The sequence below is a fragment of the Onychostoma macrolepis genome, chromosome 01 (assembly GCF_012432095.1).
Source record: "Onychostoma macrolepis isolate SWU-2019 chromosome 01, ASM1243209v1, whole genome shotgun sequence".
Lineage (NCBI taxonomy): Eukaryota > Metazoa > Chordata > Actinopteri > Cypriniformes > Cyprinidae > Onychostoma > Onychostoma macrolepis.
The window spans coordinates 1,300,323-1,313,353 of record NC_081155.1 but is presented as its reverse complement, the minus strand read 5'-3'; positions in this window follow the sequence as shown (position 1 = coordinate 1,313,353).

The window sequence follows — 13,031 nt, the reverse complement described above, 5'->3', positions numbered from 1 at the left end:
TGTATAAATTCTCATGAAGCAGTCAGTTAGTCTATGATAACTTATTACAACCTATATAAAAAGCTAGAGTTGAACAAACTTATAGAAATAGAGGGACAGGATGGGAATTGTGTTATATGGTGTGGGGATTTTAATGCACACAGCACAATGTGGGGAAGTAATAAAACTGACAATAATGGGCAAGTCTTAGAAGAACTGCTGGAAGAAAGAAATTTAGTGTGTGTAAATGGCATTAATAAGACAAGGATTGATATTAGATCAGGAAAAGAATCAGTATTTGACCTTACTTTGGTAACTAATAATTTATCAAGAGGTTGTGATTGAAAGGTGCTCAAAGAAGGAGTGCTAGGAAGTGACCATTATCCAGTAATATGTAAAATCTGTATTTCTTTAGCAGAGACAATAGATGGGAGAGGAGGAAACTGGGTGTTTCAGAAAGCAGACTGGGAAAAGTTTCAAAAAGAAAGTGATAAATATTTGAGTCAGATTGGTGGCTGTAGAGATATTGAAGTACTGAATAATAAAATAAGACAAGGAATAATGTCAGCAGCAATAGAAGCTATCCCCAAAAGTAAAGGTAAAAGGAAAAAACAGAGATGTTGGTAAATGCATTTGTTAGTATACAAATAATCTATCAGAGGAGCGAAGGAAAGGTAGAGATAATACTAAGTTAAATAATCTGGAGGCTTTAAGGAAAAAGGAAATTTGAGAATGATTAAGATATCCCTTTTAATTTGGGAGAGCTAGAAAGAGCTTTGAATAAGATTAAGAAAACCGCCCCGGGAAAAGATGAAATAAGCTATATTATGTTAAAACATTTAGAACAATGCAAAACCACATACTGCAGCTATTACAACACCAAATTTCCAAACACCAAAACTCCAGAAACTCATAACCTCGATGCCCAGACGTCTTCAAACTGTTTTGAAAAGAAGAGGGGATGCTAACTTTGCCCCAACTATTCTGAGACCTGTAGCAGGCATCAAATTTGAAATGAGCTCATTTAGTGGATAAAATTGTAAAATTTCTCAGTTTAAACATTTGTTATGTTATCTATGTTCTATTGTGAATAAAATATTGGTTCATGTGATTTGAAAGTCTTTTAGTTTTCATTTTAATCAAATTTAAAAAACGTCCCAACATTTCCAGAATTCGGGTTGTAAATTAATGGAAAGAATGGTCAATGAGAGATTAATGTATTCATTGGAAAAAGGAGGATTGATAACAGAGTGTCAAAGTGGATTTAGGAGGGGAAGAGGAACAATGGATGCAGTATTGTGCCTAGAGGATGAAGTAAGAAAAGCACAGGTAAATAAAGAATCGGTAGTAGCAGTATTTTTTGACGTGGAGAAGGTGTACGATATGCTATGGAAAGAAGGGTTAATGATTAAACTTCACAAAATGGGAGTCAGAGGAAATTTTTTTTTACTGGATTTTAGACTTCTTAAAAGGAAGATCAATTCATGTTAAAATAGGAACAGAAATTTCAAGCAAGCATATTGTAGAAAATGGAATGCCACAAGGGAGTGTTATAAGTCCTACACTTTTAGTGTAGTACCATATGGCATGAGTAGATCATTATTTGCAGATGATAGGTGCACTTTGGAAACGTGGGAAAAATATGAAATATGTGGTTAAGAAAATACAGGAAGGAATACAACAGGTTAGGGATTGTAATGGGTGTTTAAGTTTTCTGCGAAAAAGTCAAAAGTGATGGTTTTCTCTGAAAAGAAAAACAAAGATAGTAATTTGGAGTTGTATAGGAATAATCTAGAAAGAGTTTAAAGTTTTCATTTCTTGGGGGGTGTGGTTTGATTCACGACTCACATGGAGAATTCATATTAAACAAGTGGAGGACAAATATAATTTATTTATTTTTTTTAAGTATTATGAGATGTCTTGCAGGGGTAGAATGGGGAGCAGATTTTAATTAATTAATATATATGTATATATATATTAATATATATATATATGAAATCTTGATGGCAAAATCCAGCATTTTTTCCAAAAATCCTTGATGCCTAAAGGGTTAATTAACTTCTTGTTTACTGAGCTGTTGTAAAAAAAAAAAAGAAAATCAATATCACATTTGAATCATGCAGTGAAAGAACACACTCTAAATGCGCACTCGCACTAGTCTAGACTTCACGTAATGTACGCGTGCATTCTGTAGGTGTTTTGAATGGTTTTTGCAAAATACTAGCATCATTAAAACAACAATTACGATTTTATCGCAGATGATATATATCGCACACCCCTACCGCTGAGGCATCTCAGATGAGAAGATCTCTTATCTTATCTTTTTCCCAGTCAACACGTGAGATCACGCGATGATCACAGTGACATCACACCATTCTCATCTGGTGATCCTCACAGTGTGAGTAATATATGAGCTCATTGTGAATTCAAAATGTTGAGTAGGTTGACAGGAGGCAGCTCAAATATCAGTCACCGAGGGACATTCTACTTCCTGTTTCTCAACACTATAACAGAGATATCACAGTGCTCTCACATGATGAGCTCATGAGTGCACACCCAGCTAACAGATTTCTGTTATAAGAACCTTCTCCAAACATACAACTGACTTCCAGACACAGCCTTCGATGAAATCAACTGAAATAAAAGAATACATTAAATCTCTGAAGATCTCAGCAGAGAATGATTAAACAACTCCACAAACAGCATCACCAGCTCCACTCATTATTTCTGACTTTATTTCTGATATCTACAAAAGCGCTTATTGAGAATTATATGTTTTATTGTTTTGTTTGATGTTACCATCAAAGTGATTAGTGTTTGCTTTAGTTGGGCTCTTGACCCTTGAATTTATAACATTATATTTTTTTTCTGGGCTGCTGTAACTGTGTTTGTAAATCACATTTGTTATGGCAAGTAACACCAAAAAGACACTGCAACCAGGTGATATTGGGTTGTTGTTGATATCAACAAAATCATCACCTAGATTCAGTATGCAGTCTTTGTGAAGTGTTATTAATCTGAACTTCTTAATTATAACAGCTTTTTGATTATACAGTATAGGGTCAAACAGTGTAATAATTTATGAACGATTTTAAAAGCATAAGTCATAAACATTTTGAACTATGGTGTCATTTAAAAACAAAGAGAGACATCAAGAATCAGTGTATGAATCTCAGCAATGGTGACAGTCAAAAGCTTCATGCATGCTGGGTACCTAGTCTCTGTGCGGTGAGTGCACTTTGACCTCACATTAATATGAGCACACAGTGAGGGCGCTGTGAGGTTACACTTTTAGCTCACTGTGACCCCACATTTTGACCTCATCACGAGTATCCTGTGAGATCATGGTGACATCACTGTGAGATCAAATTGTTGACTGGGTTATCCTTGCAGCACCAAAGCAGAATATGTAATTATTTTCCAAATTCTGTTATTGGAAAATACCAAGGTCCGGACGTTGGGGACCTCAATGGTGGGTACGGCCCTGACTGTGAGTATCACCGTATGAGAATGGTGTGATGCCACTGTGATCATCACATGATCTCATGTGTTGACTGGGTATGGGAGTGTGGCATTTGGATCAGCAGCTAAATCAGTATTAGCAAGGCTGGATAAACTGCAGGCCCAGGCATTAAGATTATGTCTTGGAGCAATGAGAACATCTCCAGTGTGTGCATTGCAGGTAGAGGCAGGGGAAATGCCTTTGATCCTACGGCAGAAGCACTTGCTAGTGAATTACTGGATTAGTCTACGCGGGCAAATAGATAGTCACCCAAACAAAAGTTTATTGAAAGATTGTTAGGGAAAAGGAAAAGAGAAAAAAAAAGTTTTGGTTGGACTGGGGATGGTGCAGCAAGAGACTTGGGAGTTTATGGAAAGGAGTTTAGTAAAACTGTAGTATGGCCTAACACCCCAATGTGGATGTTTGTTACACCAGTAGTGGATTTGGAACTATAACAGATCAAGGCAGAAAACAAACAAGTGGATTTGGTGAATGAATTTGCTAAATATCTGAATCAAATATACACACAATTTAAGCATATTTTTACAGATGGATCAGAAGACCCGGTAACAGGAGTTACAGGAGCTGCAGTTGTAGTTCCTATCCAGAAGAGTGAGTTGTGAAGAAGGACATCTGATAACCGAAGTGTATATGCCATTGAGATGTTTGCTATCTTGATGGCGATAGAATGGATTGAACAGAACAAAGTAAATAGAGCTTTAATTTGTAGTGACTCAGTCTCTGTTCTGAGGAGTCTCAAATCCGGTATGGTTAGGAATCATCAGGAGCTTTTTTTAAGATACATTGACTATTTATTCAAGAATAAAAAAATAAAAGTTATGAAATTGTATTTATGTGGGTTCCAGCCCATATGGGTATTCTAGGAAACGAAAAAGTAGATAAAATAGCTAAGCAAGCACTGCAAAAAGAGAATATAGATATTGCCATCAGTCTTTCAAGATCCGAAGGAAAGAGTATTGTATGGAGATGTTGGCTGCCTGGATGTCCAGAGCCCAGTACACTATGAAATGAGCCCAGAAGGGACTGCCATTGGGATGTAGGGACGAATGTTTACCCTTCTGGGCCTCCCAGTGGAGCGGGTTCGGTTTGAGTGGCGGCTCTGATCTCTTCGATGTTGTAGAGGATGGGGCTTACAATGAGGGCTGGAGGGAGAATCGGCTCGGGATCTGATGGAACATCGAGGGAATGCAGGCGAGAATGCAGTTGCGGTTTCCTGGGCGATAAGTAATGATGAAATTAAACCGGGTAAAAAAACAGAGCCCAGCAGGCTTGTCAGGGATTGAGCCTCTTGGCTTCACGGAGATATTGGAGGTTTTTGTGGTATGTGATGACGGTGAAGGGATGGTTAGCTCCCTCCAGCCAATGCAGCCACTCTTCTAGGGCTAGTTTGATGGCCAACAGCTCCCTGTTACCGATATCATAATTCTGCTCTGCTGGGGTCAGTTTCTTAGAGTAGTATGCACAAGGCTGGAGGCGTGGAGTCTCACCGAATTGCCGGGATAGCACGGCTCCGACTCCAGTGGTGGAGGCATCTACTTCCACCACAAACGGTACATGTGGATCTGGATGACGAAGGATGGGGGCCGGGCTGAATGCAGTCGAGTTTCTCGAAGGCTTCATGGGCACTGGAGTTCCAGGACATGGACTTGGGCTTACCTCGGAGCATGGTGGTCAATGGGGCCGTATGCAGACTGAAATCCTTGATGAAACGATAGAAATTAACAAATCCCAGGAATCTCTGAAGCTCCTTTACAGATTGGGGAATTGGCCACTCCGCAATGGCAGTCACCTTCCCCTGGTCCATCTGAATTCCCTCCTGGCCGATGATGTAGCCGAGGAACTGCACAGTGGGGCGATGGAATTCGCACTTCTCCAGCTTGAAGTACAGATGGTGCTGGCGGAGCCTCTGAAGGACCTGCTTAACGTGGTGGCGATGTTCGGCCAGGTTCCAGAAGTAGATGAGTATATCATCAATGTAGACCATCACGAAGTTGTGGAGGAACTCCCAAAACACCTCGTTCATGAATCCCTGGAAGACGGATGGGGCGTTGGCAAGGCCATACGGCATAATGAGGTATTCATAGTGGCCAGAAGGGGTAATGAAGGCTGTCTTCCATTCATCGCCTTCCCGGATTCGAACGAGGTTATACGCACTCCGCAGGTCCAGCTTGGAGAAGATGCATGCCCCATGGAGTTCCTCGAGAGCTGCAGGGACCACGGGAAGTGGATAAGGAAGCTTGACCATCTGGGAATTCAGAGCTCGGTAATCAATACAGGGCTGCAAGCCCCCGTCCTTCTTACCCAAGAAGAAGAAACTTGAGGCCGCCAGTCAGCTGGATGGCCAGATGAATCCTTGGTGAAGAACCTCCTTGATGTATTCCTCCATAGCCTTGCACTCCGGGATGGACAATGGATATATACTCTACCCTTGGGGAGTTTATTTCCAGGCAGCAAGTAGATGGCGCAGTCCCATGGCGGATGAGGTGGTAGTTGAGTGGCTGCCTGCTTGCTGAAGACATCCTGGAATGCCACGTAATCAGATGGGACGGAGGGAGTCACGCTGGGCTCGGGACTCTCAATACGCATGGAGGCGATCTGGACTGATGGTGACTTGTGGAGTGGACGTGGAAATTCAGTGAGACAGTGTTGGTGGCAGAATTCGCTCCAGCGAATAACCTCACAGGAGTCCCATCTGATCTCTGGAGAATGGAGTATGAGCTAGGGGCATCCCAGGATGATGTCCACCGTGGGTCCCTCCAGTACCAGAAATGTGTTTTCCTCTTCATGAGTTGCAATGGAGGAGACTCATACTTCACAAGCCCACTTCCTATTGGCTTTCCTTGGATGGTTTCGACTCAGAGCTCCTGGGCATGACGGCGGCGGGGCAGATGTAGGAGACTTAAGAGGAGGTCTTTCGAAATGAAGTTGCCCGACGAGCCCGAGTCGACAAGGGCTGAAGCTGTAACAGACTAGGCTGAAGTGAATAGCTGCACTGAAAGCATGGAAAGTGTGGAAATTACTGTGTCTAACTGAATGGTACTAACCACAGGACATGGGGGTCTGATGGGGCAGGTTCCAATGTAATTATCGGTAGTGGCACAATAGAGGCCAGCTGCCAGTCGGCGAACGCGTTCATTACAAGAAAGCCGGGTGGAATCCACTTGCATAGGCTCTGGTACTGGGGAACTGGTGGCGGGTGAGACAGACTGGTGAGCAGCTTCAGTGATGTGGCAAGCGGATAAGCGCTGGGAGATTCAATTGGCTTTTTGCATGAAGCTCTCCAATCCAACGGAATCATCATAAATCACCATCTGAGCACGGATACGGGGATCCAGTCCTTGCCTGTATGTGCTGAGAAGAGCTGCCTCATTCCATCCGCTAGTCGCTGCCAGCGTTCAGAACTGCAGGGTGTATTCGTTGGTGGAAGAGGCACCCTGGCACAACCGCAGTAACTGATCTGACATGGAGAGCGCTCCTGTAGCTGAGTCAAACACTTCCTTAAAATGGTTAGTGAAAGCTTCATAGGAGTTAATTATGTGTTGGCATTCCATAATGCCTTCGCCCATAACAAGGCTCAACTGGAAAGGAGTAAAATAAGGAAAGCTACCTTGGAGCGCTCTGTCATGAACATCCGCAGCTGCATTTCAATATACAGCACAACTTGAAGGAGGAAGCCACCACACTCAGCTGAAATCACCTGCGTAGGAAGCAGGCATAGCCATGGGACTGGCCGAGGCAGATGGAGGGTCGGGAGCTGGCATGAGCAAGGCCCGAAGAGTATTGACCAGCTCCTCCAGGATATCAGAAGGTGAGGAAGACCGGGGATCCATGGAAGTGTCGGTGTAGGTCCGGTCTTCTGTCATAAACTGAGTCAGAAACAGCAGGTAAGTGGAATAATAAGATGATTTTATTGACTGAATGGAAGCAGATCATGAGGAGCAAATGGCAGATGAGTATCTTGGAGATAGTGTCAGTTAAAAGGGTCTTAGCTGTATACTCATGAGAGTAATTCGTTGCAGGATCGGAGGAGAACGGGAACCAGGAAAAGTGGAGATCTTCATTGGAGAATCGCTGGAGGATTGTTGGGAGTCTGAAAGGTGAGTCTGAAAGGTAAGTCTACACAAGTAAGTGCACACGGGGTCTGGGAACAGTTCAGGGTAGTGAACGGTAGACCAGACGATGAGTGTCTGAGTGAAGTGTATATTTGAAGGAGTGCTGATTGATGGCTGCAGGTGTGGGTGATCAGTATTCAGGTGATTGTGATCTGGTGATTGTTGTGGCCGGTGATTGTGACTGTGAATCCCTGACAGTTGTATAGGCTCACCTCTTGAAAGACAAATTTAGGATTTTTTTTTCCAACCACTTAACTTTGTTGAATCGAGTCCATTTTTATGTGTGTTCAGGTGGCAAACTTAGGAAAAGTAGCCAAGTATTGTACCGCTCAGATTAAGGGAACTATAAAAAAAAATAATAATTTTGCCCACATTTGTCCCGAAGGATGCTTGAGGGTTAACCTGTGTGTTTGTGGCAAGAATAAGTTTGAGAACGTTTTTAGAACAGAATATCTGGGTTTCAGAAAGTGAATTTCTAATTTGATACAATATCTTGAAAAAGATAGATATTCAATACATTTTTAATACTCTGGGGAAAAAACTACCACAACTTTAAGGGCATAAAATTTTAGATGTTTAGATGAAAACTTCTTAAGGTGGTAAAACACCGGAGAAAAACTTATGAATTTGCATATATGTACTGCAAATTTCTTTAGAGAGAAGTATTAATAATCCAACTTTTACCCAAAATAGGGTTGTGTGAACATTATGGAGTGCATTAAATACATGTAATTTATGTTTCATCCATACTGTAAGCCAGTGGTTTTCAAACTTGTTCCTGGGGACCCACAGCTCAGCACATTTTGCATGTCTCCCTAATTTACACACCTGATTCAGATCATCACCTCATTAGGAAAGAGCTCCATGAATTCAAATGAGTGTGTCAGATAAGGGAGACATGCAAAATGTGCAGAGCAGTGCTGTAAGCCATTGGACAGAAACTCTAAATACGCCTCACAGAAGTAATAGAACTGATGATGTTCCAGGAAACCCCTACTATGAGCTAAGGCATCCAGCTATCGCTGTAACTGAATAAAACAAGATAGAAATGCTTTAACTCAGGGCTATTCAATTAACTTCATTTGAGGGCCGGATTATCGAATTGAACATTTGAAGGGGGCTGAGTGAGTGGGGGACCATCCTGATCTTTTTCTGGGGGGGCCTATAAAATTGGAGATTAGATTTAAATGCATATTCAGCAGTAAAATTAACTAATATTACCAACAGTAACATCCGTAAAAGGTTAACATTAGTGCTGTCTGCCATTCAATTAAAAAAACATCACACATTTTTTCTGTAAGGCAAGGCAAGGCAAGTTTATTTATATAGCACATTTCATACACAATGGTAATTCAAAGTGCTTTACATAAAAGGAAGTGAAATAGTCATTAAAAATAATAAGAGATTAAAAATAATAAAAATCACAACAATAAAAACAAAGTGATTTAAAAACATTTAAGAATAGAAAATGATTATATATAGTGCAATCAGTTGGGACGTAGCACAGTGCTCATTCAACAAATGCACAGCTAAACAGATGAGTTTTGAGTCGGGATTTAAATGTGGCTAATGTTTTAGCACATCTGATCTCTTCTGGAAGCTGGTTCCAACTGCGGGCGGCATAATAGCTAAAAGCAGACTCCCCTTGTTTTGTGTGAACCCTTGGTATTTCTAACTGACTCGATCCTAATGATCTGAGTGGTCTGTTAGGTTTATATTCAGTGAGCATATCTCCAATGTATTTAGGTCCTAGGCCATGTAGAGATTTATAAACGAGTAAAAGTACTTTAAAATCAATCCTAAATGTAACTGGAAGCCAGTGTAAGGACCTGAGGACTGGTGTAATATGCTCAAATTTTCTGGTTCTAGTCAGAATCCTGGCAGCAGCGTTCTGGATGAGCTGCAGCTGTCTAATGGTCTTCTTTGGAAGGCCGGTGAGGAGACCATTACAATAATCCACCCTGCTGGTGATAAAGGCATGAACCAGTTTCTCCAAGTCTTGACTGGAAACAAAACATCTAATTCTTGCAATGTTTTTGAGATGATAGTATGCTGATTTAGTTACTGCTTTGACATGACTACTAAAACTAAGGTCTGTCTCCAGAAACACCCCAAGATTTTTGACTTGGTTTTTAGTTGATTGACCCCTAGAGTCAAGGTATGCATTCACCTTGAGAACTTCATCTTTGTTTCCAAATGCAATGACTTCAGTTTTCTCCTTATTTAACTGAAGAAAGTTCTGGGACATCCAACAGTTTATTTCATCAATGCATTGGCAGAGGGAGTCAATGGGGCTGTAGTCATTTGGAGATACGGCTAGGTAAATCTGCGTATCATCAGCATAGCTGTGATAGGCAATTTGGTTCTTTCTCATTATTTGACTTAGTGGGAGCATATACAGGTTAAACAAGAGCGGAGCAAGTATTGAGCCTTGTGGGACTCCGCATGTCATGGACGTCCACTTAGACTTATGCTCTCCTATACTCACATAATAACCTCTCCCTTCTAAGTATGACCTGAACCATTTGAGTACCATCCCAGAAAGCCCGATCCAGTTTTCCAGTCTCTCTAGAAGTATGTTATGATCAACAGTGTCAAACGCAGCACTAAGATCTAGTAGTACCAGCACTGATATTTTGCCTAAATCAGAATTGAAGCGAATATCATTTATTATCTTAATGAGTGCTGTCTCTGTGCTATGATACGCTCGGAAACCAGATTGAAAATTGTCCAGGTATCCATTTAAGTTTAAGTGGTTGTTCAGCTGATTAAAAACTACCTTTTCAATAATCTTACCTATGAACGGAAGATTTGATATTGGTCTATAGTTGTTCAACATTGTGTTATCAAGATTGCGCTTTTTCAGAAGGGGCTTAACAACTGCAGTTTTCAGGGAGTTTGGAAAAGTCCCAGAAAGAAGTGAGGCATTCACCACTTCTAAGAGATCTGCTTCTAAACAGTTAAGCACACTTTTGAAAAAAGATGTGGGAAGTGTGTCAAGATAGCAGGTTGATGATTTAAGGTGCTGTACTATTTCTTTCAATATTTTGCAATCAATTGCTTCAAAAACAGACATAGTCACTTCTTTTTGAAATTGCGGTTGAATCTGTGTGACCTCTGCAAAAGTAGATATGCCAATCTCCTCTCTGATATTATTGATCTTCTCAGAAAAGAAGGAAGCAAACTCATTGCATTTACTGTCGGAGAGCATTTCACTGGGAATCTGACTTGGGGGGGTTTGTCAGTCTCTCCACAGTAGCAAAAAGAGTGCGAGAGTTGTTAAAGTTACTGTTTATAAGGTTTGAGAAGAAGGTCTGTCTAGCTGTGGCTAGTTCCACATTGAAAGCATGAAGGCTGTCTTTATAGATGCTATAGTGAATTTCAAGTTTTGTCTTCCGCCACATCCGCTCAGCTTTTCTGCATTGTCTTTTCATACTCTGAACTGCTGTTGATTTTCTCCATGGTGATTTTTGTCTGCCATTCTTCTTGCAGACCCTTGTCGGAGCAATATCATCAATAACATTCTTAACTTTTGAGTTAAAAGAATCCAGGAGAAGATCAACAGAGTCTGTAGAAATGCTTGGTGTTAAAGATATAGCCTTCATAAATAGCGCACTAGTGTTCTCGTTAATGCATCTCTTTCTGACAGAGACAGATCTAGATTCAGTGGTAACAGAGATCAATATATCAAAGAAAATACAGAAGTGATCAGATAGTGCTACATCCTTAACAACAATGGATGAAATGTTTAGACCTTTACTGATGAGTAAATCTAGAGTGTGTCCACGATTGTGTGTGGGTTCATGCACATGCTGGATCAGATCAAAAGTGTTTAAAACAGTAATAATTTATTTTGCAGTTTTGATTTCTGCATTATCTATGTGAATATTAAAATCCCCTGCAATAGTAAAACAGTCAAACTCTGAGGAAATCATTGATAACAGTTCTGTGAACTCTTCAACAAAGGCTGGAGAGTATTTTGGAGGCCTGTAAATAATGATAAACAGAATGCGTGGAGCACCTTTCAGCACAATACCTAGATATTCAAAGGACACATACTGACCAAATGACACTTGCTTGCATTGATAAACATCTTTAAATAGAGCAGCTACACCTCCACCTCTCCTAACAGTCCTGCAGATACTTATAAAGTTAAAGTTAGGAGGGGCTGTTTCATTGAGGACTGTTGCACTGCAGCTGTCTTCAAGCCATGTTTCATTTAGAAACATAAAATCCAGGTTGTTTGTGGTTATAAAATCATTGATCAGAAATGATTTATTTTTTAGTGAGCGAATGTTTAAAAATGCAAACTTGATGGAACTACATTTTGTCTCTACAGCAATCTTAGATTGACGCATTACAGGCCGCAGATTAGATGGGTCAGCCATACGGCTTGAGAAGGCCCTAGACTTTCTATCACGTGATAAAACAGAAATATAAAAAGCTACAGGCACACTGGGTTCCCGCTTGTTCTGTGAACATTTGTGAGTGTTGCTGCTAATATAGCAGGGACCCGACACATTTCACTGAGAGCTGTTATCAGTTGTTTTTGGTTCACCTACAGCCGATGGAGGAGGGTTTGGGCCTGGCGTTGTGGCAGCGGACGGAGAGCTCTCACAGGAGGAGGAGGGAGAGCTGGGCCTGAAGTCTTTGGTGGTTGTGGGGCCCGCCGTTTTTTAGTTGATATCTGGGGGCTTGCAGCGAACGAGTGGGAGAGTTTAGTCCCAGCATACACCAGTTCCTCCATTTTCTGTGAGAAGCTTAGAAGTGGAGATTCTGGAGAGAGGGATAGTGTGTCTGGTGAGATGGGTTCTGGCTCTGGTGTTTCCGGTGGCTGTGATATGTTGTCCTGGCTTCCCTGGCTGTTTTCCAGATAGTTGTCCTTGGGTGCTGAGTCTTGGAGCTGATGTAGTACGTCACAGTCTGTTTGTGATGAGCTGTGTGGGCAGGGCTTAGCCGGGATAGTCTCTGTGAGGAAAGTTTGTTTTGGCTGCGTGGTGTTATCAATGTCCTTGTGGGATGTGTCAACCATAAGATGACTCTGAGGCTGACATGAAGTCCTGTGGTCACTCATATTCTGTCCAGGTGTGTGTGTGCCATTGAGGCCGAGTGGATTGGCACACACCACTGAAGGATGACGGAGGGAGAAATAGATATTGTCCTTTAGCACTCTAGCACCAAGTTTGTTTGGGTGGAAGCCGTCCAGTTTAAACAGTTGTCTATGGCCCCAGAAAATATTGAAGTTGTCGATGAAGTTGACTCCTTTTGTACTGCAGGTTCTTTGTAGCCATGTATTCAGCCCAAGCAGCCGTGAAAACATGTTAGTTCCCCTTGCTGGGAGTGGTCCACTGATGAACGACTGAACTTCAAGTCTTTGAAGTGTTTCAAAGAGTTCACTGAAATCCTGCTCTTTCCGA